Genomic DNA, 27310 nt, shown 5'->3' with positions numbered 1-27310 from the left:
TTTTGTAGACATGTGTGAAAGTCATGTTCTGAAGTGCAGGTGGTTTTGTTTGGAGAGAACATTGGCTACGTGTCAGATGTGTAGCCAAGCAGTAATGGGTCGCCATAGCTGCAAATATTAGTCGAAAATATGAAGTGTTGTCAGCTGAAGTCTGATGTTTCAGACGACCATACGGACGAAGTACGCAAAAGTGCCGCTAGGCGGCGCCTGTTTAGCACAGTGGTAGAGCATTGGTCTAGTATACCAGGGGTCGTGGGTTCCCTCCTCACAGGAGGAAGACGAATTTTGGAAATCAGTTGCGCGTCATGGCCGTATAGCAAACAGTATCTTTGATGACGAACAATTAGCGACAGACGTTTTATTAAGAATTACTCTGAGATGTGATTAAGCCGAATGGCGCAGATAAAGCATTTGCCAAAGCGGTACGGCATAAGTTTTGACGAGGCAGTCTGAATTACATTTTATAGATGTATTTCTCACAAATCTCAGAGCCTCTCGTGGTCGTCGTCGTCGTGTCGCCGCCACCGCTTCTGCAGAAGTAGCAAATGGCCATAGTAGCAAATGCGGCGAGGGACACCTTGCCATCGATTCCCAATGCGCAAAGTGTGTGGTCTTGTTTTCCTGTCTATGTTTGGTCGGTCTCGTAAGAGGTTGAATGTAACGAATGGGTGGGAAAGAGTAAGGGGCAGCGGCTGTGTGGAACGAAAACGCAGTTCCTCAGGGGGGTGTGAGCGTTTCGAGATGAGTCGTATATAAGTTACACTTGGTCGTTAGTGACCGAGTGGCATAATGGATAAGGCGTCGGACTTCGGACTGATAGAGCACAGAGGCCTCTGCTGGGAAGAGAAACTTAGGAACGCAGAACAAGACATAAACCGAGTATGGAAAATCACAAAAGCGCAGAAGGCTACTCCCAGGGTACACAGGCCACTCCGAGGTCCAAATGGGCTAGTATATGGCGACGAGGGCAAAGCAGAATTACTGGCGACATCGTTAGAGTCACAATTCCGTACTCACGTCATCGAAGATGACGAGAGTGAGAGGCAGGAAGAAATAATAAACGGACGAGTGGCTCAATTGAGGCAACAAAGGCCAGATACACAGTTTACTCCTGTTTCCGATCGATTTGTGTGTGCCTACATTAGGCGCTTAGGGAATAATAAATCCCCCGGTCCTGACAAGGTCCGTGTCCCATACCTGAAACACCTGCCTCCCAACGCAATCACCTACCTCACCACACTATACAACCAGTGCCTTTCCCTAACCTACTTCCCAAAAGCCTGGAAAACTGCTCAGGTCGTAACCCTACCAAAACCCAATAAGAAACTTATCCTTCCACAAAACTATAGACCCATCTCACTCCTGTGTTTTCTAGGGAAAGTACTGGAGTGCCTGATCCTAAGCGCCCTATCCATATTCCTACAGGGCAACAACACAATCATCCCTGAGCAGTTTGGATTCCGCCCTGAACACAGCACCATCCATCAATCCCTACGCCTGGTGGAACACATATGCAGGGCGAGAGACCGGAAACACAGCACAGGAGCAGTCTTTCTCGATATCGAGAAAGCATTCGACAAAGTCTGGCATGATGGCTTAATATACAAGTTATCCCAGTTAGGCGTTCCAGGACATATCATCAGCATGATTGACTCGTTTCTGGCGGGGAGGCAGTATCGCGTCAGGTGTGGCAAACATGTAAGCACGATCAGGGACGCTGTGGCAGGAGTTCCACAGGGCTCAGTTCTTGGCCCCATGTTATACTCGTTATACACAAACGACGTGCCAAAGTCGGCAGGAGGTGAGATAGCGCTGTACGCCGACGATACGGCGGTTTACAGGAGTAGCAGCAATCTCAATTTCATAGTAAAAAAGCTGCAGGAGCACTTGGACCAAATCGTAAAATGGTGCAAAATTTGGAAAATAATGATTAATCCAGAAAAGTCCGTAGCCGTTATGTTTACGAGGAAACTGACCCCCCCCCCCCCCCCCAAACAGACGGATTTTGGTAGCCGAAAAGGAATTAGAATGGAGTGGCTCAGCCACATATCTAGGCCTTGAACTAGATAAACGCCTAACCTTTGCAAAGCAGGTAAACAGATCCAGAGGTAGAGGCTACACCGCTTTCTTTCAACTGTACCCACTATTAAAAGGTGGAGGACTCAGCATGAAAACAAAACTAAGATTATACAGGGCAATTATTCTACCGAGTATTTTATATGGGTCGGAAGTTTGGTCCATGGCAGCAGACGTACATCTACAAAAAATTCAGAGCCTATAGAACAGAATCCTCCGCGTCATCGCCGACGCAGACCGCTACACACCAAACATCCACATTAAGGACCTATTAGAGGAACCATCCATCTATACTTATATTAAAACAAAATCAGAAAACCTATACGAAAAAACACCGACTTCGACCCACCAGCTAATAAATCAGTTAGGAACCGATTATCCTAATGCTTCAGACAAGCGTCCCATTTCAACAATAAACAGAGAATTTAGGGAATAACAGTTACAGACAAAACAAGCAGACATGCAAACACTATTCAGATAAATAACTAAAGCTATTCCTCTAAATACCATACAGCCATATTGGAAGTCAGACGGGTAAAGCCCTGTGGTGCTTCTGTGAAACATTAATATAGATAAGCAAATCACGGCATAAGGGGGGACGAGGCAGTCTGAATTACATTTTATAGATGTATTTCTCACAAATCCCAGAGCCTCTCGCGGTCGTCGTCGTCGTCGTCGTCGTCGTCGTCGTCGTCGTCGTCGCCGCTTCTGCAGAAGTAGCAAATGGCCATCGTAGCAAATGCGGCGAGGGACACCCAGCCATCGATTAGGAATGCGCAAAGTGTGTGATCTTGTTTTCCTGTCTATGTTTGGTCGGTCTCGTAAGAGGTCGAATGTAACGAATGGGTGGGAAAGAGTAAGGGGCAGCGGCTGTGTGGATCGAAAACACAATTCCTCAGGGGGTGTGAGCGTTTCGAAATTAGTCGTATATAAGTTATACTTGGTCGTCAGTGACCGTGTGGCCGAATGGATAAGGCGTCGGACTTCGGATCCGAAGATTGCAGCTTCGAATCCTGTCACGGTAGTGTTTTTCCAGTTCTGAAAAAGAAACATACCGTTTTAATGTATCAATTGAGCAGTACGAAACCGTCTGAATGTTGCTGTTGACCATTTTGTGCTTGGAGATGGTCTTGAACCTGAAACACACACAACAAGACCGGTGTTAACTAGCGAAATGGTCGGCAGAGTGCCCTCACCGCGAGGTTTGACTGGCACTTGCACATCTAAAACAACGTCGGAAAGTAATTCGTTCGGCTTTTGAGTCACGTCAAGCATGTGTGTTAATTTTGACGCCGCTAGCTCTGCAGATTGTCATGCAATTCCTTTACCTCTCAGAAATGATTATGAAATAAAAGTGAAGTACGTGGCGAGTGTGACGTTAGGAAAACATTAGGAAGCATGGAGAGATTCTGTATGGGACCACCCAACCCAAACGAGTACTGTGTGATCTGCTACCCAGCAGGTATCCAACGAGGCAGCACGGCTAGCTCAGTCGGTAGAGCATGAGACTCTTATTCACATGGTCGTGGGTTCGAGCCCTACGCTGGGCGGAACGGAATTGTTTTCCGCAGCAGGTGTAAATTACCGATTTTCTGATTAACGTGATGTAATGGAAATAGCAACTTTAAAATTTGCCTACGTCTCCATCAGTCGCAAGAAAACTGTATTTGAAGGTGAAGGTGATTTTGTAGACATGTGTGAAAGTCATGTTCTGAAGTGCAAGTAGTTTTGGTTGGAGAGAACACGGCTACGTGTCAGATGTGTAGCAAAGCAGTAATGGGTCGCCATAGCTGCAAATATTAGTCGAAAATATGAAGTGTTGTCAGCTGAAGTCTGATGATTCAGACGACCGTACGGACGAAGTACGCAAAAGTGCCGCTAGGCGGCGCCTGTTTAGCTCAGTGGTAGAGCATTGATCTAGTAAACGAGGGGTCGTGAGTTCCATCCTCACAGGAGGAAGACGAATCTTAGAAATCAGTTGCGCATCGTGGCCGTATAGCAAACAGTATCTGTGATGAGGAACAATTATCGACAGGCGTATTATCAAGAATTACTCTTAGATGTGATTAAGGCGAATGGCGCAGATAAAGCATTTGCCAAAGCGGTACGGCATAAGGTGGGACGAGGCAGTCTGAATTATATTTTATAGATGTATTTCTTACTAATCTCAGAGCCTCTCGCGGTCGTCGTCGTCGTCATCGTCGTCGTCGTCGTCGTCGTCGTCGTCGCCGCCGCCGCTTCTGCAGAAGTAGCAAATGGCCATCGTAGCAAATGCGGCGAGGGACACCCTGCCATCGATTCCGAATGCGCAAAGTGTGTGATCTTGTTTTCCTGACTATGTTTGGTCGGTCTCGTTAGAGGTTGAATGTAACGAATGGGTGGGAAAGAGTAAGGGGCAGCGGCTGTGTGGAACGAAAACACAATTCCTCAGGGGGTGTGAGCGTTTCGCGATGAGTCGTATATAAGTTATACTTGGTCGTCAGTGACCGTGTGGCCTAATGGATCCAGTCGGCCTTTGGCTGTGGAGCGGTGCAGTACGCCCCGGCCGCTCCGTGTCGCGTGTCCGGGTGTATTGTTGTTTACCGCGCCGACGCGCTAGTGTTACGTATTGCCGTCACGTTCCTGCACACGATGGCTCTTTCGTATCGGAAAGCCACGATCAAGCTGCAGTTCGACACTACGTACTCTAGACCCAAGGCCCACGAAGTAGAGCGTTTTTTACGCGATGTGGTACATGTTGATCCTAACGAGCTGATCGGTATCCACTTATCAATTGTCTCCAGCGTCGTATATCTTAAGTTCACTGACGACGAAGCATGTGACAAACTTCTCAGACGCTCGACGGCAGGTTATCGGTTCTGCCACTCAGACGGTAACGTGGGTGTGGTGACACTTGAACGTGCTGGATTGGGAATCCAAAATGTGCGCGTGTTTGAGCTCCCTTTTGAAGTTCCAGCGGATTTGGTCACCCTTGCTCTTCGACCCTATGGAACAGTTCTCGGCCACACGGCCGAAAAATGGAAGACCTTCGACACCTACCCTGTCCTTAACGGGGTGCGACAAGTCCGTATTGACCTGCATCGCCATATTCCTTCGTATCTCACGATCGCTGGTTGCAGGGCAATAATTATATACGACGGTCAGCCGAGAACCTGCTCCGGTTGTGGCCAGACGGGACACATGCGTACCGAATGCCTGCAACGCCGTCTCGTGCTGACACCCTCGACCGACCAGATTCGTCCGTCGACACCGACCTCTCTGCCGATTACGTATGTTGCGGCGGCGAGACGGGAGACGCCAGCTGTATATGACGACCCCACTGTATTGGTGCGAGCTTTGGAGGACCCTGCAGTAGCTTCCACGGAGCCCCAAGCGTCTTTCAGTGCTGATGCTACTGATGTCCTTTCGTCGGACCCCGGCGCACCGTCACAACGGCTCGCCGACGGTGCGATGGAAGTTGAAGCTCAGGATGCAGCGTCCTCCCCTTGCCCTACGTCGGAAACAGAGGCGCGGCAGCGTAAGCAGAAATCACCCAAGCGTCATAAGAAGCGGCGCAAGACAACCGACGACGTAGAACAGCCCGAGGCGACACCGCTGGATGACGAGGTGCCTCAACCGCTCCACCGCGCCGACACAGGCGACCCTACCGTCTCACACGGTTCGACGTCTTCTCCCACTACCGCTGGGTCTGGACCACATGGGGATGCGGGAGATCACCGCAGCTCCGACACCGGGGATGCACCCATGCCTCCGTCTGCCTCTCGAGATCCAGTGGTGTCAACGTCCCTGGGCGACTGGGCTCAGGAGATGGAGTTGCAGGATGCGTTTCAGAACCAAGACGATGCACCGATGCCGATGGCAGCGTCTACGCGGCCGGCGACAGACGCCTAGGACGGCATGAGCACCTCTCGTCGCTGCCTAGCACTTCGCAAGACCGGCGCTCCACGTCACGACTACTGCCCTCCTGTCATACCATGGTCACCTCCCGAGACTTGATGGACCAGGCATACCGCCTCGCCACGATCAACGTCAATGGCATTACATCTGATGTCAAGACCCGTATGCTGAAGGATACGTTACGCGCTGCGGATCTGGACGTTGTTTTCCTTCAAGAAGTCCGATCAGGACTCTGTCTCGATGCCTACGGATATGACGCCTACACTATTCCTGCAGATGTGGGCGGCGGAGGTACGGCGATTCTACTGCAGGAAGGGATAATGGCCACTGATGTCTCCTATTTACCGTCGGCCCGGAAGGTCGCACTCACGATTGGTACAGTACGTCTGGTGAACTTATATGCTCCTTCAGGCACCGGCAAAAGGAGAGAACGGCGCACCTTTTTTGCCGAAGATATAGCCCCGCTCTTCCAGGGCAATACCGACCACTTGGTAGTAGGCGGCGATTTTAATTGTGTCTCCGCCCATCCGACCAGGAGCCACACTATACCACCTGCCCGGCACTCCAGGCACTTGTACAGGACTTGGCCTTGTTGGACACCTGGATCATCCAACACGGCGACCGTCGAGCACACACCTACTTTACTAGTCACTCCGCAAGCCGTTTGGATCGAGTCTACGTCACCCGCGGCCTACGATCGGCCGTTGTCGACGCTGAGATGTGGCCGGCAGCATTCACGGATCACCTCGCATATGTGTGTACTCTCACCCTTCCCTTCCAGCGCGTCCGCCGAAGTAGGGGTCCGTGGCGCCTCAATGTGGCCCTTCTTGATGAGATAAATTGCAGACGCGCAGTCGAGTCCACATGGAGCAATTGCCACCGGCGTTTACCCGCCTACCGTTCTGTACTTCAATGGTAGTTACGGTGTGCAAAACCGGCACTGTGCCGAACATTAGTCAGCTATGGACGCGACCGAGCGCGCTGGTATACTGCGACTACTGATTTTTACTATACTGCGCTCCGCGAACTGGCTGTACAACCGCCGTCGCCAGAGCGACAATCAGCAGTACAACGCGTCAAGGCACAATTGCTTCGTATCAACGCCGTACGTCTTGCGGGTGTGCGGGTGCGAGCGAGGACGACTGATGATGTTCGTGGTGAACGACCTTCCCTCCACCATATCATTCAAGAACGCCGAAGACGCAAGAGGCAGCTCATTACCGAGGTTGAGACGGAGGATGGGCGACGCGTTGACGCAAAAATGGATATCGTCCGAGCGTTCACACAGTCATATAAACTTCTTTACGAGAGGGAGTCCCACATGAATGTAGGGGTCAGGGAAGTCCTATCTGACCTACCAGTCTCTCGGAACCTACAAGATGAAGCTACGCTCTTGTCGGCGGTGACTTTGGAAGAACTGCGAGAGGCTCTGTTGCGTGGCTCTCCCAACAAAACGCCTGGCCCTGACGGCCTCCCTCTTGAATTTTACAAGCGGTTCTTTGATCTCATGGGCCCAATGTGGGTCAGGATGTACAGTGAACTCCTGGACGCCGATTTTCAGGTACCATCTGACTTTACTGAGGGTCTCTTGATCCCTGTGCCCAAACCCGGCGGAGGCCGTCGCCCTCTAGATTTTCGCCCGTTGACAATGCTAAACACTGACTATAAGCTGTTGACACGCATGCTCCGTGAGAGGCTCAAACCTACGGTAATGGCGGCCATTCACACTGATCAAACCTGCCTCGGGGGCGACACTAATGTGTTTACGACTTTAAGCACCTATAGAGACGTGGTGGCGCTCAAGCAAACTTGCCGCCTCCAAGGCGCTCTTGTTGCGCTGGACTTCGACCATGCTTTCGACCGCGTTAACCATGGTTTCCTGCGTGCTGTTATGGAACACATCGGTGTCCCGCGTCTGACGACGTCTGTTGTGCTTCGATTGATCCATGGGGCTGTCACGAGGATTATGATCAACGGCTGTCGGTCCGCCCCCGTCCGTGTCAACAGGTCCGTCCGGCAGGGTTGTCCTCTTTCTGCCATGCTCTTCTGCGTTGCCCTCGAACCAGCTCTTCACGGACTACGGCGACGCTTAGAAGGACTTACCCTCCGTTCCGTAACCTTTCGATGTGGTGCATACGCCGACGATGTGATGTTCCTAGCACGGTCTGGTGACGAATTACACACGGCGTTTTCCTGGCTCCACCAGTATGGGGCGGTGGCAGGCAGTGTGCTCAACCTTCGGAAATCACGCTACATGGAGGTAGGACGAGGAATGCCTGCAGGTCTGGCCGTACCTCTGACAAAGGTCCCGATGCTCAAGTGTTTAGGGATATCACTCCATCGACAAATACAACGCACGGCGGCCTTTACGTATCGTATGGTCTTACGACGACTCCGTTTAGAGGCTCGTCTCAATAAATTCAGATCATTGAACTTTTTGCAACGCGCCCAATACGTCAATGTGTACATGGCTTCTCACCTTAACCATTACGCCCATGTACTGCCGATAACGGACACGATGGCTTCCTGGATACAGGCAGTGTTTGGACACGTGGTGAACGATGGTGCTGTTTTCAAGATCCGTTTTGTTACGCTTACTTTACCCTTCGACAAAGGCGGTGTAGGACTCACTCACGTCAAGCACAGAGCGCTGGCACTGTATCTCCGTTCCATGAGGCGACTCTGGCTTTCACCAACAGCCAGTCTCCCCGGCCTACTGATTGAAGAAGTGGCCCCACGTACGCTGTACCCACCGGTACCAGTTGGACATTTATCGCCCTCGCTGTCACATATTAGAACGTTTTTCGTAGAGCATAGCTATGTGTTGCGGGTTATATCGGAGACACGGAATCCGACAGCGAAGACTTATTATAGTGCTCTCCAGCACTGGACTCCGGATAACGACATTGTACGGCGCCACCCTACGGTCGACTGGCCACGGGTATGGCGAGCCATCCACGCGCCGTTCCTGTCTACTTTCGTGCGGTCGACGTGGTATGTGGTCGTTAACGAGAAACTTCCAACCCGCCAACGGCTGCATGCCATTCACCTAATTGACGTCCCTGTGTGCCCCCGTTGCACGACGTTAGACACGGACGAACATAGACTGAACTGTGGCCCCGCGCGTGAGTGCTGGAAACTGATCCGCCAGATCCTGGCTTTCCTGCTCCGCAGAAACAGTCTCTGACTGTGTGCAGCGGCCCCGGGCGCTCCAACGATTGGTGGCTGGTGATGTCCAATGTAATGACGACCGCCCGTTCCTGGCCGCCCGCCTAGCAATGTGACCGCGGCGAGCAAGATGGCCCTTTTTAGTTCACTTTATTGGCAACTTTTTGCGCATGGCTGCCTTGTTTCTTTTATGCATTCTTAAAAAAAAAAGAGAAGGAGAAAAAAAATTGGTAATCGTCGTGGCTTCTGAATTTATAGTCGCCTGTTGGCGCCCAACTGTTTTTCTTTTTTTTTTCCTTTTTTTTGCCACATTTCGGTCTAAAGCTATGAGTCTCACTGAACATCGAAGATAATTCGCTTGACAAGAAAAAAAAAAAAAAGTTGCTAGCGTTGCTACCTCTGGATCACGGGGTCCCGGGTTCCATTCCCGGCCAGGTTGGGGATTTTCTCTGCTCGGGGACTGAATGTTTGTGTTGTCTTCATCATTTCATCATCATTCGTAAAAATGGCTACTTTGAACTGAGTAAAGATTGGGACTTGGTACTAGCGCCCCCCACAAACACATAGCGTGTGGAACGCGTCACGTGTTGCCTATCGAGGTACTAACAAGTAACCCCATGAGTGCGATGTCGCAGAAGGCCAATGATGTTTACGGCATTCGACGCCGCACATAATGTCTACCATGGAACCACAATACTGGGTCTAATGGCAACAGCGGGCAGGACTGGAGGTATCCAATTCAAATGGTAAAAATAAAGAAAAAAAATAAAAGAAAAAAAACAAAAAAAGAAAACAAAAAAAGTAAAAGCCAAAAAAACAAAACAAAAAAAAATGGTAGAGCGCTCGCTTAGCGTGCGAGAGGTACTGGGATCGATACCCAACGCCTCCAGGATTTTTAACACACCTACATGCGCACCTTGCCATGCAAGTGGAATAATTCCCAACCAGCAGAGGTGTCTAGGCAGATACAAGCGAACGATTAGCATCCACAATTGGCGAGCGTGCTTTTATTCGTGCGCAGGAAGCACCCTCCTCCCACACCTACACTTAATTTAGAAACAGTACAAATGTTCCCATAAGATTCTCAAGCCTACGTCGGAAAGATCTGCCTTGCGCCGAGTTCACGTAAATCCCACTGCACGTTCCCATTCTTTGCGTGCAGTCGGCTGCTACTGGTGTTGCTGGTTGTGACTGCTGATAACAGATGCCGTAGCAATCAATTCATGGAGTGAGTTGTATGTTTTGCGATAGTCTGCCTCTGACAAGCAAGCACAGGTGATATAGGTGCGAACACAGGAAGCTTGCAGCCCCTCGTTGCCTGCAGACACAGAGCAGCCACACTAGGAGAGCGGCCTAAGCCGTAGGCGAAATGTGCTCATTCGCTTTGGCGCGACGTCGAAATATAAATGGCTGTCACTAGCGTGAGCGTTGCGTGAGCGTCGTGTAAAGTCGGAAAAGTCGGCTGCATGGGTGATTGCCAAGTTTGGGCAGCGTTTCGTAGTATATCAGTGCAATGAAGACGTGTCCCAGTGTTTCGCAGTTGGACGACAAGAGTTTTACACAGTAGCAAAGAGCGAGGCACTGAGTTGGCATGAACAATGGAGAGCACAATGGGGCTCGAGATGTGCTTGTTACCTCAGGTGCTGTGTGATTGTCGACAAGAAGTGAAATGGACCAATTTGTGAGCGCCCTTTCAATTTAAGACGTTAAAAACAGACGGAATTTGCATTCGTAATACCAGAGCATCGGAACTACTTGGAACTCTTGTGTATATGAACGTGTCCGCGCCTTTGTACTCTGGTACCTGCGCCGCTACAAACCAACCAACCATCGTGCCCGTGCACATCAGAGTCGCAAACAATGGAGAATAGCCAAGCTCGGTCGTTTGTGCTGCCGTAGCTCAGTTGGCAGATCGTTCGCTTAGCGTGTGAAAGCCTCGGGTTCAATCCCCGGCTCCTCCATGTTTTGTGGTCAGTGCATGGTAAGTGTTGGTCGCGGCGAACATAAAGGCACGCAAGAAGTTGCAAAACCAGCGTCACAGACTGATATGATGTATACTGTCATCAGGAGAGCCAGATGTAAGTGTGGGGACCGGCTGTTATCGAGGTGTCATCGAGTGCAGATCTGTCTTAGGTATCACGGCAGAACGTCATTGAAGTCTAGAGAATGGACAACACGATCGTCTTACTCAGAGCGGTGTCCGAACTCTATTTTCGACGTTATGCGTGCCACTTTCATTGTGGCCAACTACGATTCGATACAGAATGCACGAAACCTGAAAGACACCCTCACTGATACATAGAAAGTGTCGTTTGTCTGCGGAATAATGGGAGTGCAAGGGTCTGTGACGTTGATATGGCTGTATGTAGCACTATTAGTCAACGGGGGGGAGGGCGTAGCTCAGATGGTAGAGCGCTCGCTTAGCGTGCGAGAGGTACTGGGATCGATACCCAGCGCCTCCAGAACTTTTAACACACCTACAAGCGCACCTTGCCATGCAAGTGGAATAATTCCCAACCAGCAGAGGTGTCTAGGCAGATACAAGCGAACGATTAGCATCCACAATTGTCAAGTGTGCTTTTATCGTGCTCAGGAAGCACCCTCCTCCCACACCTACACTTAATTTAGAATCAGTACAAATGTTCCCATAAGATTCTCAAGCCTACGTCGGAAAGATCTGCCTTGCGCCGAGTTCACGTAAATCCCACTGCACGTTCCCATTCTTTGCGTGCAGTCGGCTGCTACTGGTGTTGCTGGTTGTGACTGCTGATAACAGATGCCGCAGCAATCAATTCATGGAGTGAGTTGTATGTTTTGCGATAGTCTGCCTCTGACAAGCAAGCACAGGTGATATAGGTGCGAACACAGGAAGCTTGCAGCCCCTCGTTGCCTGCAGACACAGAGCAGCCACACTAGGAGAGCGGCCTAAGCCGTAGGCGAAATGTGCTCATTCGCTTTGGCGAGACGTCGAACTATAAATAAGGCTGTCACTAGCGTGAGCGTCGTGTAAAGTCGGAAAAGTCGGCTGCATGGGTGATTGCCAAGTTTGGGCAGCGTTTCGTAGTTTATCAGTGCAATGAAGACGTGTCCCAGTGTTTGGCAGTTGGACGACAAGAGTTTTACACAGTAGCAAAGAGCGAGGCACTGAGTTGGCATGAACAATGGAGAGCACAATGGGGCTCGAGATGTGCTTGTTACCTCAGGTGCTGTGTGATTGTCGACAAGGAGTGAGATGGACCAATTTGTGACCGCCCTTTCAATTTAAGACGTTCAAAACAGACAGAATTTGCATTCGTAATACCAGAGCATCGAAACTACTTGGAACTCTTGTATATATGAACGTGTCCGCGCCTTTGTATTCTGGTACCTTCGCCGCTACAAACCAACCAACCATCGTGTCCGTGCACATCAGAGTCGCAAAGAATGGAGAATAGCCAGGCTTGGTCGTGTGTGTAGCTGTAGCTCAGTTTGCAGATCTTTCGCTTTGCGTGTGCACGGTTCCGGGTTCAAGCCCCGGCTCCTCCATGTTTCGTGGTCAGTGCATGGTAAGTGTTGGTCGCGGCGAACATAAAGGCACGCAAGAAGTTGCAAAACCAGCGTCACAGACTGATATGATGTATACTGTCATAAGGAGAGCAAGATGTAAGTGTGGGGACCGGCTGTTATCGTGGTGTCATCGAGTGCAGGTCTGTCTTAGGTATCACGGCATAACGTCATTGAAGTCTAGAGAGTGGACAACACGTTCGTCTTACTCAGAGCGGTGTCCGAACTCTATTTTCGACGTTATGCGTGCCACTTTCATTGTGGCCAACTACGATTCGATACAGAATGCACGAAACTTGAAAGACACCCTCAATGATACATAGAAAGTGTCGTTTGTCTGCGGAATAATGGGAGTGCAAGGGTCTGTGATGTTGATATGGCTGTATGTAGCACTATTAATCAACGGGGGGAAGGGCGTAGCTCAGATGGTAGAGCGCTCGCTTAGCGTGCGAGAGGTACTGGGATCGATACCCAGCGCCTCCAGAATTTTTAACACACCTACAAGCGCACCTTGCCATGCAAGTGGAATAATTCCCAACCAGCAGAGGTGTCTAGGCAGATACAAGCGAACGATTAGCATCCACAATTGTCAAGCGTGCTTTTATTCGTGCGCAGGAAGCACCCTCCTCCCACACCTACACTTAATTTAGAAACAGTACAAATGTTCCCATAAGATTCTCAAGCCTATGTCGGAAAGATCTGCCTTGCGCCGAGTTCACGTAAATCCCACTGCACGTTCCCATTCTTTGCGTGCAGTCGGCTGCTACTGATGTTGCTGGTTGTGACTGCTGATAACAGATGCCGTAGCAATCAATTCATGGAGTGAGTTGTATGTTTTGCGATATTCTGCCTCTGACAAGCAAGCACAGGTGATATAGGTGCGAACACAGGAAGCTTGCAGCCCCTCGTTGCCTGCAGACACAGAACAGCCACACTAGGAGAGCGGCCTAAGCCGTAGGCGAAATGTGCTCATTCGCTTTGGCGCGACGTCGAACTATAAATGGCTGTCACTAGCGTGAGCGTTGCGTGAGCGTCGTGTAAAGTCGGAAAAGTCGGCTGCATGGGTGATTGCCAAGTTTGGGCAGCGTTTCGTAGTATATCAGTGCAATGAAGACGTGTCCCAGTGTTTCGCAGTTGGACGACAAGAGTTTTACACAGTAGCAAAGAGCGAGGCACTGAGTTGGCATGAACAATGGAGAGCACAATGGGGCTCGAGATGTGCTTGTTACCTCAGGTGCTGTGTGATTGTCGACAAGGAGTGAAATGGACCAATTTGTGACCGCCCTTTCAAGTTAAGACGTTGAAAACAGACGGAACTTGCATTCGTAATACCAGAGCATCGGAACTACTTGGAACCCTTGTGTATATGAACGTGTCCGCGCATTTGTACTCTGGTACCTTCGCCGCTACAAACCAACCAACCATCGTGCCCGTGCACATCAGAGTCGCAAACAATGGAGAATAGCCAAGCTCGGTCGTGTGTGCTGCCGTAGCTCAGTTGGCAGATCGTTCGCTTAGCGTGTGAAAGCCTCGGGTTCAATCCCCGGCTCCTCCATGTTTTGTGGTCGGTGCATGGTAAGTGTTGGTCGCGGCGAACATAAAGGCACGCAAGAAGTTGCAAAACCAGCGTCACAGACTGATATGATGTATACTGTCATCAGGAGAGCCAGATGTAAGTGTGGGGACCGGCTGTTATCGAGGTGTCATCGAGTGCAGATCTGTCTTAGGTATCACGGCATAACGTCATTGAAGTCTAGAGAGTGGACAACACGTTCGTCTTACTCAGAGCGGTTTCCGAACTCTATTTTCGACGTTATGCGTGCCACTTTCATTGTGGCCAACTACGATTCGATACAGAATGCACGAAACCTGAAAGACACCCTCACTGATACATAGAAAGTGTCGTTTGTCTGCGGAATAATGGGAGTGCAAGGGTCTGTGACGTTGATATGGCTGTATGTAGCACTATTAGTCAACGGGGAATGAGCGTAGCTCAGATGGTAGAGCGCTCGCTTAGCGTGCGAGAGGTACTGGGATCGATACCCAGCGCCTCCAGAATTTTTAACACACCTACAAGCGCACCTTGCCATGCAAGTGGAATAATTCCCAACCAGCAGAGGTGTCTAGGCGAACGATTAGCATCCACAATTGTCAAGCGTGCTTTTAATCGTGCGCAGGAAGCACCCTACTCCCACACCTACACTTAATTTAGAAACAGTACAAATGTTCCCATAAGATTCTCAAGCCTACGTCGGAAAGATCTGCCTTGCGCCGAGTTCACGTAAATCCCACTGCACGTTCCCATTCTTTGCGTGCAGTCGGCTGCTACTGGTGTTGCTGGTTGTGACTGCTGATAACAGATGCCGTAGCAATCAATTCATGGAGTGAGTTGTATGTTTTGCGATAGTCTGTCTCTGACAAGCAAGCACAGGTGATACAGGTGCGGACACAGGAAGCTTGCAGCCCCTCGTTGCCTGCAGACACAGAGCAGCCACACTAGGAGAGCGGCCTAAGCCGTAGGCGAAATGTGCTCATTCGCTTTGGCGCGACGTCGAACTATAAATAAGGCTGTCACTAGCGTGAGCGTCGTGTAAAGTCGGAAAAGTCGGCTGCATGGGTGATTGCCAAGTTTGGGCAGCATTTCGTAGTACATCAGTGCAATGAAGACGTGTCCCAGTGTTTCGCAGTTGGACGACAAGAGTTTTACACAGTAGCAAAGAGCGAGGCACTGAGTTGGCATGAACAATGGAGAGCACAATGGGGCTCGAGATGTGCTTGTTACCTCAGGTGCTGTGTGATTGTCGACAAGGAGTGAAATGGACCAATTTGTGACCGCCCTTTCAATTTAAGACGTTAAAAACAGACGGAATTTGCATTCGTAATACCAGAGCATCGGAACTACTTGGAACTCTTGTGTATATGAACGTGTCCGCGCCTTTGTACTCTGGTACCTTCGCCGCTACAAACCAACCAACCATCGTGCCCGTGCACATCAGAGTCGCAAAGAATGGAGAAAAGCCAGGCTTGGTCGTGTGTGCAGCCGTAGCTCAGTTGGCAGATCGTTCGCTTAGCGTGTGAAAGGTCTCGGGTTCAATCCCCGGCTCCTCCATGTTTTGTGGTCAGTGCATGGTAAGTGTTGGTCGCGGCGAACATAAAGGCACGCAAGAAGTTGCAAAACCAGCGTCACAGACTGATATGATGTATACTGTCATCAGGAGAGCCAGATGTAAGTTTGGGGACCGGCTGTTATCGAGGTGTCATCGAGTGCAGATCTGTCTTAGGTATCACGGCATAACGTCATTGAAGTCTAGAGAGTGGACAACACGTTCGTCTTACTCAGAGCGGTGTCCGAACTCTATTTTCGACGTTATGCGTGCCACTTTCATTGTGGCCAACTACGATTCGATACAGAATGCACGAAACCTGAAAGACACCCTCACTGATACATAGAAAGTGTCGTTTGTCTGCGGAATAATGGGAGTGCAAGGGTCTGTAAGGTTGATATGGCTGTATGTAGCACTATTAGTCATTGGGGGGGTGGGCGTAGCTCAGATGGTAGAGCGCTCGCTTAGCGTGCGAGAGGTACTGGGATCGATACCCAGCGCCTCCAGAATTTTTAACACACCTACAAGCGCACCTTGCCATGCAAGTGGAATAATTCCCAAACAGCAGAGGTGTCTAGGCAGATACAAGCGAACGATTAGCATCCACAATTGTCAAGCGTGCTTTTATTCGTGCGCAGGAAGCACCCTCCTCCCACACCTACACTTAATTTAGAATCAGTACAAATGTTCCCATAAGATTCTCAAGCCTACGTCGGAAAGATCTGCCTTGCGCCGAGTTCACGTAAATCCCACTGCACGTTCCCATTCTTAGCGTGCAGTCGGCTGCTACTGGTGTTGCTGGTTGTGACTGCTGATAACAGATGCCGCAGCAATCAATTCATGGAGTGAGTTGTATGTTTTGCGATAGTCTGCCTCTGACAAGCAAGCACAGGTGATACAGGTGCGAACACAGGAAGCTTGCAGCTCCTCGTTGCCTGCAGACACAGAGCAGCCACACTAGGAGAGCGGCCTAAGCCGTAGGCGAAATGTGCTCATTCGCTTTGGCGCGACGTCGAACTATAAATAAGGCTGTCACTAGCGTAAGTGTCGTGTAAAGTCGGAAAAGTCGGCTGCATGGGTGATTGCCAAGTTTGGGCAGCGTTTCGTAGTATATCAGTGCAATGAAGACGTGTCCCAGTGTTTCGCAGTTGGACGACAAGAGTTTTACACAGTAGCAAAGAGCGAGGCACTGAGTTGGCATGAACAATGGAGAGCACAATGGGGCTCGAGATGTGCATGTTACCTCAGGTGCTGTGTGATTGTCGACAAGGAGTGAAATGGACCAATTTGTGACCGCAGTTTCAATTTAAGACGTTAAAAACAGACGGAATTTGCATTCGTCATACCAGAGCATCGGAACTACTTGGAACTCTTGTGTATATGAACGTGTCCGCGCCTTTGTACTCTGGTACCTTCACCGCTACAAACCAACCACCCACCGTGCCCGTGCACATCAGAGTCGCACAGAATGGAGAATAGCCAGGCTTGGTTGTGTGTGCAGCCGTAGCTCAGTTGGCAGATCGTTCGCTTAGCGTGTGAAAGGTCTCGGGTTCAATCCCCGGCTCCTCCATGTTTTGTGGTCAGTGCATGGTAAGTGTTGGTCGCGGCGAACATAAAGGCACGCAAGAAGTTGCAAAACCAGCGTCACAGACTGATATGATGTATACTGTCATCAGGAGAGCCAGATGTAAGTGTGGGGACCAGCTGGTATCGAGGTGTCATCGAGTGCAGATCTGTCTTAGGTATCACGGCATAACGTCATTGAAGTCTAGAGAGTGGACAACACGTTCGTCTTACTCAGAGCGGTGTCCGAACTCTATTTTCGACGTAATGCGTGCCACTTTCATTGTGGCCAACTACGATTCGATACAGAATGCACGAAACCTGAAAGACACCCTCACTGATACATAGAAAGTGTCGTTTGTCTGCGGAATAATGGGAGTGCAAGGGTCTGTGACGTTGATATGGCTGTATGTAGCACTATTAATCAACAGGGTGGTGGGCGTAGCTCAGATGGTAGAGCGCTCGCTTAGCGTGCGAGAGGTACTGGGATCGATACCCAGCGCCTCCAGAATTTTTAACACACCTACAAGCGCACCTTGCCATGCAAGTGGAATAATTCCCAACCAGCAGAGGTGTCTCGGCAGATACAAGCGAACGATTAGCATCCACAATTGTCAAGCGTGCTTTTATTCGTGCGCAGGAAGCACCCTCCTCCCACACCTACACTTAATTTAGAATCAGTACAAATGTTCCCATAAGATTCTCAAGCCTACGTCGGAAAGATCTGCCTTGCGCCGAGTTCACGTAAAACCCACTGCACGTTCCCATTCTTTGCGTGCAGTCGGCTGCTACTGGTGTTGCTGGTTGTGACTGCTGATAACAGATGCCGTAGCAATCAATTCATGGAGTGAGTTGTATGTTTTGCGATAGTCTGCCTCTGACAAGCAAGCACAGGTGATACAGGTGCGAACACAGGAAGCTTGCAGCTCCTCGTTGCCTGCAGACACAGAGCAGCCACACTAGGAGAGCGGCCTAAGCCGTAGGCGAAATGTGCTCATTCGCTTTGGCGCGACGTCGAACTATAAATAAGGCTGTCACTAGCGTAAGCGTCGTGTAAAGTCGGAAAAGTCGGCTGCATGGGTGATTGCCAAGTTTGGGCAGCGTTTCGTAGTATATCAGTGCAATGAAGACGTGTCCCAGTGTTTCGCAGTTGGACGACAAGAGTTTTACACAGTAGCAAAGAGCGAGGCACTGAGTTGGCATGAACAATGGAGAGCACAATGGGGCTCGAGATGTGCATGTTACCTCAAGTGCTGTGTGATTGTCGACAAGGAGTGAAATGGACCAATTTGTGACCGCAGTTTCAATTTAAGACGTTAAAAACAGACGGAATTTGCATTCGTCATACCAGAGCATCGGAACTACTTGGAACTCTTGTGTATATGAACGTGTCCGCGCCTTTGTACTCTGGTACCTTCACCGCTACAAACCAACCACCCACCGTGCCCGTGCACATCAGAGTCGCACAGAATGGAGAATAGCCAGGCTTGGTTGTGTGTGCAGCCGTAGCTCAGTTGGCAGATCGTTCGCTTAGCGTGTGAAAGGTCTCGGGTTCAATCCCCGGCTCCTCCATGTTTTGTGGTCAGTGCATGGTAAGTGTTGGTCGCGGCGAACATAAAGGCACGCAAGAAGTTGCAAAACCAGCGTCACAGACTGATATGATGTATACTGTCATCAGGAGAGCCAGATGTAAGTGTGGGTACCAGCTGTTATCGAGGTGTCATCGAGTGCAGATCTGTCTTAGGTATCACGGCATAACGTCATTGAAGTCTAGAGAGTGGACAACACGTTCGTCTTACTCAGAGCGGTGTCCGAACTCTATTTTCGACGTAATGCGTGCCACTTTCATTGTGGCCAACTACGATTCGATACAGAATGCACGAAACCTGAAAGACACCCTCACTGATACATAGAAAGTGTCGTTTGTCTGCGGAATAATGGGAGTGCAAGGGTCTGTGACGTTGATATGGCTGTATGTAGCACTATTAATCAACAGGGGGGTGGGCGTAGCTCAGATGGTAGAGCGCTCGCTTAGCGTGCGAGAGGTACTGGGATCGATACCCAGCGCCTCCAGAATTTTTAACACACCTACAAGCGCACCTTGCCATGCAAGTGGAATAATTCCCAACCAGCAGAGGTGTCTCGGCAGATACAAGCGAACGATTAGCATCCACAATTGTCAAGCGTGCTTTTATTCGTGCGCAGGAAGCACCCTCCTCCCACACCTACACTTAATTTAGAATCAGTACAAATGTTCCCATAAGATTCTCAAGCCTACGTCGGAAAGATCTGCCTTGCGCCGAGTTCACGTAAAACCCACTGCACGTTCCCATTCTTTGCGTGCAGTCGGCTGCTACTGGTGTTGCTGGTTGTGACTGCTGATAACAGATGCCGTAGCAATCAATTCATGGAGTGAGTTGTATGTTTTGCGATAGTCTGCCTCTGACAAGCAAGCACAGGTGATACAGGTGCGAACACAGGAAGCTTGCAGCTCCTCGTTGCCTGCAGACACAGAGCAGCCACACTAGGAGAGCGGCCTAAGCCGTAGGCGAAATGTGCTCATTCGCTTTGGCGCGACGTCGAACTATAAATAAGGCTTTCACTAGCGTAAGCGTCGTGTAAAGTCGGAAAAGTCGGCTGCATGGGTGATTGCCAAGTTTGGGCAGCGTTTCGTAGTATATCAGTGCAATGAAGACGTGTCCCAGTGTTTCGCAGTTGGACGACAAGAGTTTTACACAGTAGCAAAGAGCGAGGCACTGAGTTGGCATGAACAATGGAGAGCACAATGGGGCTCGAGATGTGCATGTTACCTCAGGTGCTGTGTGATTGTCGACAAGGAGTGAAATGGACCAATTTGTGACCGCAGTTTCAATTTAAGACGTTAAAAACAGACGGAATTTGCATTCGTCATACCAGAGCATCGGAACTACTTGGAACTCTTGTGTATATGAACGTGTCCGCGCCTTTGTACTCTGGTACCTTCACCGCTACAAACCAACCACCCACCGTGCCCGTGCACATCAGAGTCGCACAGAATGGAGAATAGCCAGGCTTGGTTGTGTGTGCAGCCGTAGCTCAGTTGGCAGATCGTTCGCTTAGCGTGTGAAAGGTCTCGGGTTCAATCCCCGGCTCCTCCATGTTTTGTGGTCAGTGCATGGTAAGTGTTGGTCGCGGCGAACATAAAGGCACGCAAGAAGTTGCAAAACCAGCGTCACAGACTGATATGATGTATACTGTCATCAGGAGAGCCAGATGTAAGTGTGGGGACCAGCTGTTATCGAGGTGTCATCGAGTGCAGATCTGTCTTAGGTATCACGGCATAACGTCATTGAAGTCTAGAGAGTGGACAACACGTTCGTCTTACTCAGAGCGGTGTCCGAACTCTATTTTCGACGTAATGCGTGCCACTTTCATTGTGGCCAACTACGATTCGATACAGAATGCACGAAACCTGAAAGACACCCTCACTGATACATAGAAAGTGTCGTTTGTCTGCGGAATAATGGGAGTGCAAGGGTCTGTGACGTTGATATGGCTGTATGTAGCACTATTAATCAACAGGGGGGTGGGCGTAGCTCAGATGGTAGAGCGCTCGCTTAGCGTGCGAGAGGTACTGGGATCGATACCCAGCGCCTCCAGAATTTTTAACACACCTACAAGCGCACCTTGCCATGCAAGTGGAATAATTCCCAACCAGCAGAGGTGTCTCGGCAGATACAAGCGAACGATTAGCATCCACAATTGTCAAGCGTGCTTTTATTCGTGCGCAGGAAGCACCCTCCTCCCACACCTACACTTAATTTAGAATCAGTACAAATGTTCCCATAAGATTCTCAAGCCTACGTCGGAAAGATCTGCCTTGCGCCGAGTTCACGTAAAACCCACTGCACGTTCCCATTCTTTGCGTGCAGTCGGCTGCTACTGGTGTTGCTGGTTGTGACTGCTGATAACAGATGCCGTAGCAATCAATTCATGGAGTGAGTTGTATGTTTTGCGATAGTCTGCCTCTGACAAGCAAGCACAGGTGATACAGGTGCGAACACAGGAAGCTTGCAGCTCCTCGTTGCCTGCAGACACAGAGCAGCCACACTAGGAGAGCGGCCTAAGCCGTAGGCGAAATGTGCTCATTCGCTTTGGCGCGACGTCGAACTATAAATAAGGCTGTCACTAGCGTAAGCGTCGTGTAAAGTCGGAAAAGTCGGCTGCATGGGTGATTGCCAAGTTAGGGCAGCGTTTCGTAGTATATCAGTGCAATGAAGACGTGTCCCAGTGTTTCGCAGTTGGACGACAAGAGTTTTACACAGTAGCAAAGAGCGAGGCACTGAGTTGGCATGAACAATGGAGAGCACAATGGGGCTCGAGATGTGCATGTTACCTCAGGTGCTGTGTGATTGTCGACAAGGAGTGAAATGGACCAATTTGTGACCGCAGTTTCAATTTAAGACGTTAAAAACAGACGGAATTTGCATTCGTCATACCAGAGCATCGGAACTACTTGGAACTCTTGTGTATATGAACGTGTCCGCGCCTTTGTACTCTGGTACCTTCACCGCTACAAACCAACCACCCACCGTGCCCGTGCACATCAGAGTCGCACAGAATGGAGAATAGCCAGGCTTGGTTGTGTGTGCAGCCGTAGCTCAGTTGGCAGATCGTTCGCTTAGCGTGTGAAAGGTCTCGGGTTCAATCCCCGGCTCCTCCATGTTTTGTGGTCAGTGCATGGTAAGTGTTGGTCGCGGCGAACATAAAGGCACGCAAGAAGTTGCAAAACCAGCGTCACAGACTGATATGATGTATACTGTCATCAGGAGAGCCAGATGTAAGTGTGGGGACCAGCTGTTATCGAGGTGTCATCGAGTGCAGATCTGTCTTAGGTATCACGGCATAACGTCATTGAAGTCTAGAGAGTGGACAACACGTTCGTCTTACTCAGAGCGGTGTCCGAACTCTATTTTCGACGTAATGCGTGCCACTTTCATTGTGGCCAACTACGATTCGATACAGAATGCACGAAACCTGAAAGACACCCTCACTGATACATAGAAAGTGTCGTTTGTCTGCGGAATAATGGGAGTGCAAGGGTCTGTGACGTTGATATGGCTGTATGTAGCACTACTAGTCAACGGGGGGTGGGCGTAGCTCAGATGGTAGAGCGCTCGCTTAGCGTGCGAGAGGTACTGGGATCGATACCCAGCGCCTCCAGAATTTTTAACACACCTACAAGCGCACCTTGCCATGCAAGTGGAATAATTCCCAACCAGCAGAGGTGTCTCGGCAGATACAAGCGAACGATTAGCATCCACAATTGTCAAGCGTGCTTTTATTCGTGCGCAGGAAGCACCCTCCTCCCACACCTACACTTAATTTAGAATCAGTACAAATGTTCCCATAAGATTCTCAAGCCTACGTCGGAATGATCTGCCTTGCACCGAGTTCACGTAAATCCCACTGCACGTTCCCATTCTTTGCGTGCAGTCGGCTGCTACTGGTGTTGCTGGTTGTGACTGCTGATAACAGATGCCGTAGCAATCAATTCATGGAGTGAGTTGTATGTTTTGCGATAGTCTGTCTCTGACAAGCAAGCACAGGTGATACAGGTGCGAACACAGGAAGCTTGCAGCTCCTCGTTGCCTGCAGACACAGAGCAGCCACACTAGGAGAGCGGCCTAAGCCGTAGGCGAAATGTGCTCATTCGCTTTGGCGCGACGTCGAACTATAAATAAGGCTGTCACTAGCGTGAGCGTTGCGTGAGCGTCGTGTAAAGTCGGCTGCAGGGGTGATTGCCAAGTTTGGGCAGCGTTTCGTAGTATATCAGTGCAATGAAGACGTGTCCCAGTGTTTCGCAGTTGGACGACAAGAGTTTTACACAGTAGCAAAGAGCGAGACACTGAGTTGGCATGAACAATGGAGAGCACAATGGGGCTCGAGATGTGCTTGTTACCTCAGGTGCTGTGTGATTGTCGACAAGGAGTGAAATGGACCAATTTGTGACCGCCCTTTCAATTTAAGACGTTAAAAACAGACGGAATTTGCATTCGTAATACCAGAGCATCGGAAATACTTGGAACTCTTGTGTATATGAACGTGTCCGCGCCTTTGTACTATGGTACCTTCGCCGCTACAAACCAACCAAGCATCGTGCCCGTGAACGTCAGAGTCGCTAAGAATGGAGAATAGCCAGGCTTGGTCGTGTGTGCAGCCGTAGCTCAGTTGGCAGATCGTTCGCTTAGCGTGTGAAAGGTCTCGGGTTCAATCCCCGGCTCCTCCATGTTTTGTGGTCAGTGCATGGTAAGTGTTGGTCGCGGCGAACATAAAGGCACGCAAGAAGTTGCAAAACCAGCGTCACAGACTGATATGATGTATACTGTCATCAGGAGAGCCGGATGTAAGTGTGGGGACCGGCTGTTATCGAGGTGTCATCGAGTGCAGATCTGTCTTAGGTATCACGGCATAACGTCATTGAAGTCTAGAGAGTGGACAACACGTTCGTCTTACTCAGAGCGGTGTCCGAACTCTATTTTCGACGTTATGCGTGCCACTTTCATTGTGGCCAACTACGATTCGATACAGAATGCACGAAACCTGAAAGACACCCTCACTGATACATAGAAAGTGTCATTTGTCTGCGGAAAAATGTTAGTGCAAGGGTCGGTGACGTTGATATGGCTGTATGTAGCACTATTAGTCAACCGGGGGGTGGGCGTAGCTCAGATGGTAAAGCGCTCGCTTAGCGTGCGAGAGGTACTGGGATCGATACCCAGCGCCTCCAGAATTTTTAACACACCTACAAGCGCACCTTGCCATGCAAGTGGAATAATTCCCAACCAGCAGAGGTGTCTCGGCAGATACAAGCGAACGATTAGCATCCACAATTTTTCAAGCGTGCTTTTATTCGTGCGCAGGAAGCACCCTCCTCCCACACCTACACTTAATTTAGAATCAGTACAAATGTTCCCATAAGATTCTCAAGCCTACGTCTTAAAGATCTGCCTTGCGCCGAGTTCACGTAAAACCCACTGCACGTTCCCATTCTTTGCGTGCAGTCGGCTGCTACTGGTGTTGCTGGTTGTGACTGCTGATAACAGATGCCGTAGCAATCAATTCATGGAGTGAGTTGTATGTTTTGCGATAGTCTGTCTCTGACAAGCAAGCACAGGTGATATAAGTGCAAACACAGGAAGCTTGCAGCCCCTCGTTGCCTGCAGACACAGAGCAGCCACACTAGGAGAGCGGCCTAAGCCGTAGGCGAAATGTGCTCATTCGCTTTGGCGCGACGTCGAACTATAAATAAGGCTGTCACTAGCGTGAGCGTCGTGTAAAGTCGGAAAAGTCGGCTGCATGGGTGATTGCCAAGTTTGCGCAGCGTTTCGTAGTATATCAGTGCAATGAAGACGTGTCCCAGTGTTTCGCAGTTGGACGACAAGAGTTTTACACAGTAGCAAAGAGCGAGGCACTGAGTTGGAATGAACAATGGAGAGCACAATGGGGCTCGAGATGTGCTTGTTACCTCAGGTGCTGTGTGATTGTCGACAAGGAGTGAAATTGACCAATTTGTGACCGCCCATTCAATTTAAGACGTTAAAAACAGACGGAATTTGCATTCGTAATACCAGAGCATCGGAACTACTTGGAACTCTTGTGTATATGAACGTGTCCGCACCTTTGTACTCTGGTACCTTCGCCGCTACAAACCAACCAACCATCGTGCCCGTGCACATCAGAGTCGCACAGAATGGAGAATAGCCAGGATTGGTGGTGTGTGCAGCCGTAGCTCAGTTGGCAGATCGTTCGCTTAGCGTGTGAAAGGTCTCGGGTTCAATCCCCGGCTCCTCCATGTTTTGTGGTCAGTGCATGGTAAGTGTTGGTCGCGGCGAACATAAAGGCACGCAAGAAGTTGCAAAACCAGCGTCACAGACTGATGTGATGTATACTGTCATCAGGAGAGCCAGATGTAAGTGTGGGGACCAGCTGTTATCGAGGTGTCATCGAGTGCAGATCTGTCTTAGGTATCACGGCATAACGTCATTGAAGTCTAGAGAGTGGACAACACGTTCGTCTTACTCAGAGCGGTGTCCGAACTCTATTTTCGACGTTATGCGTGCCACTTTCATTGTGGCCAACGACGATTCGATACAGAATGCACGAAACCTGAAAGACACCCTCACTGATACATTGAAAGTGTCGTTTGTCTGCGGAATAATGGGAGTGCAAGGGTCTGTGACGTTGATATGGCTGTATGTAGCACTATTAGTCAACGGGGGGGTGGGCGTAGCTCAGATGGTAAAGCGCTCGCTTAGCGTGCGAGAGGTACTGGGATCGATACCCAGCGCCTCCAGAATTTTTAACACACCTACAAGCGCACCTTGCCATGCAAGTGGAATAATTCCCAACCAGCAGAGGTGTCTAGGCAGATACAAGCGAACGATTAGCATCCACAATTGTCAAGCGTGCTTTTATTCGTGCGCAGGAAGCACCCTCCTCCCACACCTACACTTAATTTAGATACAGTACAAATGTTCCCATAAGATTCTCAAGCCTACGTCGGAAAGATCTGCCTTGCGCCGAGTTCACGTAAATCCCACTGCACGTTCCCATTCTTTGCGTGCAGTCGGCTGCTACTGGTGTTGCTGGTTGTGACTGCTGATAACAGATGCCGTAGCAATCAATTCATGGAGTGAGTTGTATGTTTTGCGATAGTCTGTCTCTGACAAGCAAGCACAGGTGATATAAGTGCGAACACAGGAAGCTTGCAGCCCCTCGTTGCCTGCAGACACAGAGCAGCCACACTAGGAGAGCGGCCTAAGCCGTAGGCGAAATGTGCTCATTCGCTTTGGCGCGACGTCGAACTATAACTAAGGCTGTCACTAGCGTGAGCGTTGCGTGAGCGTCATGTAAAGTCGGCTGCAGGGGTGATTGCCAAGTTTGGGCAGCGTTTCGTAGTATATCAGTGCAATGAAGACGTGTCCCAGTGTTTCGCAGTTGGACGACAAGAGTTTTACACAGTAGCAAAGAGCGAGACACTGAGTTGGCATGAACAATGGAGAGCACAATGGGGCTCGAGATGTGCTTGTTACCTCAGGTGCTGTGTGATTGTCGACAAGGAGTGAAATGGACCAATTTGTGACCGCCCTTTCAATTTAAGACGTTAAAAACAGACGGAATTTGCATTCGTAATACCAGATCATCGGAACTACTTGGAACTCTTGTGTATATGAACGTGTCCGCGCCTTTGTACTCTGGTACCTTCGCCGCTACAAACCAACCAACCATCGTGCCCGTGCACATCAGAGTCGCAAAGAATGGAGAATAACCAGGCTTGGTCGTGTGTGCAGCCGTAGCTCAGTTGGCAGATCGTTCGCTTATCGTCTGAAAGGTCTCGGGTTCAATCCCCGGCTCCTCCATGTTTTGTGGTCAGTGCATGGTAAGTGTTGGTCGCGGCGAAAATAAAGGCACGCAAGAAGTTGCAAATCCAGCGTCACAGACTGATATGATGTATACTGTCATCAGGAGAGCCAGATGTAAGTGTGGGGACCGGCTGTTATCCAGGTGTCATCGAGTGCAGATCTGTCTTAGGTATCACGGCATAACGCCATTGAAGTCTAGAGAGTGGACAACACGTTCGTCTTACTCAGAGCGGTGTCCGAACTCTATTTTCGACGTAATGCGTGCCACTTTCATTGTGGCCAACTACGATTCGATACAGAATGCACGAAACCTGAAAGACACCCTCACTGATACATAGAAAGTGTCGTTTGTCTGCGGAATAATGGGAGTGCAAGGGTCTGTGACGTTGATATGGCTGTATGTAGCACCATTAGTCAACGGGGAGGGAGGGGGGGGGGGGGCGCAGCTCACATGGTAGAGCGCTCACTTAGCGTGCGAGAGGTTCTGGGATCGATACCCAGCGCCTCCAGAATTTTTAAACACACCTACAAGCCCACCTTGCCATGCAAGTGGAA

At 50.0% G+C, this 27310-nt stretch overlaps 10 non-coding genes across 10 annotated transcripts; all 10 read left to right on the top strand.

Annotated features, from left to right (window-relative positions):
* The first annotated feature begins 3028 nt into the window (after window positions 1–3028).
* Window positions 3029–3101, top strand: Trnar-ucg (transfer RNA arginine (anticodon UCG)). Its single transcript has one exon. It is a non-coding gene; the product is annotated as a tRNA-Arg (tRNA).
* Window positions 3102–3553: 452 nt separating this feature from the next.
* On the top strand, window positions 3554–3626 carry Trnak-cuu (transfer RNA lysine (anticodon CUU)). Its single transcript has one exon. It is a non-coding gene; the product is annotated as a tRNA-Lys (tRNA).
* A 7903-nt stretch (window positions 3627–11529) lies between these two features.
* Trnaa-agc (transfer RNA alanine (anticodon AGC)) lies at window positions 11530–11603 on the top strand. Its single transcript has one exon. It is a non-coding gene; the product is annotated as a tRNA-Ala (tRNA).
* Window positions 11604–13092: 1489 nt separating this feature from the next.
* On the top strand, window positions 13093–13167 carry Trnaa-agc (transfer RNA alanine (anticodon AGC)). Its single transcript has one exon. It is a non-coding gene; the product is annotated as a tRNA-Ala (tRNA).
* Window positions 13168–14661: 1494 nt separating this feature from the next.
* Window positions 14662–14739, top strand: Trnaa-agc (transfer RNA alanine (anticodon AGC)). Its single transcript has one exon. It is a non-coding gene; the product is annotated as a tRNA-Ala (tRNA).
* A 1481-nt stretch (window positions 14740–16220) lies between these two features.
* On the top strand, window positions 16221–16294 carry Trnaa-agc (transfer RNA alanine (anticodon AGC)). The gene has a single exon. It is a non-coding gene; the product is annotated as a tRNA-Ala (tRNA).
* A 1491-nt stretch (window positions 16295–17785) lies between these two features.
* On the top strand, window positions 17786–17859 carry Trnaa-agc (transfer RNA alanine (anticodon AGC)). The gene has a single exon. It is a non-coding gene; the product is annotated as a tRNA-Ala (tRNA).
* A 1491-nt stretch (window positions 17860–19350) lies between these two features.
* Window positions 19351–19424, top strand: Trnaa-agc (transfer RNA alanine (anticodon AGC)). The gene has a single exon. It is a non-coding gene; the product is annotated as a tRNA-Ala (tRNA).
* A 1491-nt stretch (window positions 19425–20915) lies between these two features.
* Trnaa-agc (transfer RNA alanine (anticodon AGC)) lies at window positions 20916–20989 on the top strand. The gene has a single exon. It is a non-coding gene; the product is annotated as a tRNA-Ala (tRNA).
* A 1490-nt stretch (window positions 20990–22479) lies between these two features.
* Trnaa-agc (transfer RNA alanine (anticodon AGC)) lies at window positions 22480–22553 on the top strand. Its single transcript has one exon. It is a non-coding gene; the product is annotated as a tRNA-Ala (tRNA).
* The last annotated feature ends 4757 nt before the right edge of the window (window positions 22554–27310 follow it).

The sequence above is a fragment of the Schistocerca gregaria genome, chromosome 11, assembly GCF_023897955.1.
Source record: "Schistocerca gregaria isolate iqSchGreg1 chromosome 11, iqSchGreg1.2, whole genome shotgun sequence".
NCBI lineage: Eukaryota > Metazoa > Arthropoda > Insecta > Orthoptera > Acrididae > Schistocerca > Schistocerca gregaria.
This window is presented reverse-complemented; position numbering and strand designations above follow the sequence as displayed.